Raw genomic sequence first — 2,500 nt, 5'->3', positions numbered from 1 at the left:
CCCGGGGCCTACTGGAGGTCCAGGTCCATGCCCGATGTGAGTAGCAGCCGGCGCCAGCGCGTCCAGGAGCACATCTTTTTCGACCGTAAAGGGAGACAGGAGGCCGACTCACTGCCTCGGCTAAATGGAGAGGGAATTTCAGAAGGGCCAGGGCAAAAGCATGGACCTTTTCAGCTGTAAGGGAGGCAAGAGCAAGGTGTGATGTAGGTCCCCGGGGCCTGCTGGAGGTCCAGGTCCATGCCCGATGTGAGTAGCAGCAGGGCCAGCGCGCCCAGGAGCACATCTTTTTCGACCGTAAAGGGAGACAGGAGGCCGACTCACTGCCTCGGCTAAATGGAGAGGGAATTTCAGAAGGGCCAGGGCACAAGCATGGACCTTTTCAGCTGTAAGGGAGGCAAGAGCAAGGTGTGATGTAGGTCCCCGGGGCCTGCTGGAGGTCCAGGTCCATGCCCGATGTGAGTAGCAGCAGGGCCAGCGCGCCAAGGAGCACATCTTTTTCGACCGTAAAGGGAGACAGGAGGCCGACTCACTGCCTCGGCTAAATGGAGAGGGAATTTCAGCAGGGCCAGGGCACAGGCATGGACCTTTTTCAGCTGTAAGGGAGGCAAGAGCAAGGTGTGATGTAGGTCCCCGGGGCCTGCTGGAGGTCCAGGTCCATGCCCCGATGTGAGTAGCAGCAGGGCCAGCGCGCCCAGGAGCACATCTTTTTCGACCGTAAAGGAGACAGGAGGCCGACTCTCTGCCTCGGCTAAATGGAGAGGGAATTTCAGAAGGGCCAGGGCACAAGCATGGACCTTTTTCAGCTGTAAGGGAGGGAAGAGCAATGTGCGATGTAGGTCCCCGGGGCCTGCTGGAGGTCCAGGTCCATGCCCGATGTGAGTAGCAGCAGGGCCAGCGCGCCCAGGAGCACATCCTTTTCGACCGTAAAGGAGACAGGAGGCCGACTCTCTGCCTCGGCTAAATGGAGAGGGAATTTCAGAAGGGCCAGGGCACAAGCATGGACCTTTTTCAGCTGTAAGGGAGGGAAGAGCAATGTGCGATGTAGGTCCCCGGGGCCTGCTGGAGGTCCAGGTCCATGCCCGATGTGAGTAGCAGCAGGGCCAGCGCGCCCAGGAGCACATCTTTTTCGACCGTAAAGGGAGACAGGAGGCCGACTCACTGCCTCGGCTAAATGGAGAGGGAATTTCAGCAGGGCCAGGGCACAGGCATGGACCTTTTTCAGCTGTAAGGGAGGCAAGAGCAAGGTGCGATGTAGGTCCCCGGGGCCTGTTGTCGTACCATAGGCACGAGTGGTGTGTGTGTGTGGCAAAGAGTTTCTGCGCAGTGTACCAGGGGCACGGGGAAAGGTTGTTGTACCATAGGCACGAGAAAAGTTGTCGTACCATAGGCACGAGAAAAGTTGTCGTACCATAGGTACGAGGAGTGTGTGTGTGGCAAAGTGCTACTGAGCGGTGTACCAGGGGCACGGCGAAAAGTTGTTGTACCATAGGCACGAGAAAAGTTGTTGTACCATAGGCACGAGAAAAGCTGTCGTACCAGGGGCACGGAGGAAAGTTGTTGTACCATAGGCACGAGAAAAGTTGTCGTACCATAGGCACGAGGAGAGTTTGTGTGGCAAAGTGCTACTGAGCGGTGTACCAGGGGCACGGCGAAAGGTTGTTGTACCATAGGCACGAGAAAAGTTGTTGTACCATAGGCACGAGAAAAGCTGTCGTACCAGGGGCACGGAGGAAAGTTGTTGTACCATAGGCACGAGAAAAGTTGTTGTACCATAGGCACGAGAAAAGCTGTCGTACCAGGGGCACGGAGGAAAGTTGTTGTACCATAGGCACGAGAAAAGTTGTCGTACCATAGGCACGAGGAGAGTTTGTGTGGCAAAGTGCTACTGAGCGGTGTACCAGGGGCACGGCGAAAGGTTGTTGTACCATAGGCACGAGAAAAGTTGTTGTACCATAGGCACGAGAAAAGCTGTCGTACCAGGGGCACGGAGGAAAGTTGTTGTACCATAGGCACGAGAAAAGTTGTTGTACCATAGGCACGAGAAAAGCTGTCGTACCAGGGGCACGGAGGAAAGTTGTTGTACCATAGGCACGAGAAAAGTTGTCGTACCATAGGCACGAGGAGAGTTTGTGTGGCAAAGTGCTACTGAGCGGTGTACCAGGGGCACGGCGAAAAGTTGTTGTACCATAGGCACGAGAAAAGTTGTCGTACCATAGGCACGAGAAAAGTTGTCGTACCATAGGTACGAGAAAAGTTGTCGTACCATAGGCACAAGCAGTGCGTGCGTGTGTGTGGCAAAGTGTTTCTGCGCAGTGTACCAGGGGCATGTTTGAATTTACATTCTGGAGTACCAGGGGCACGAGGATTTTGCCAGTGGTGTTTTGCTTTGTCAGTGGGAGGGGGCTTAAGTGTGGGTCCACGGGGCCTGCTGGAGGTCAAGGTCCATGCTGGATATGCGCTGGAGCGTAACTACAAGAAAGGTAAGCTAGTGGGGGACTAG

The sequence above is a fragment of the Mchenga conophoros genome, linkage group LG13 (genome assembly GCF_057382185.1).
Source record: "Mchenga conophoros isolate Kocher_MC1m ecotype Shallow Benthic linkage group LG13, M_conophoros_male_GT1.1, whole genome shotgun sequence".
NCBI classification, from domain to species: domain Eukaryota; kingdom Metazoa; phylum Chordata; class Actinopteri; order Cichliformes; family Cichlidae; genus Mchenga; species Mchenga conophoros.
This window is presented reverse-complemented; position numbering follows the sequence as displayed.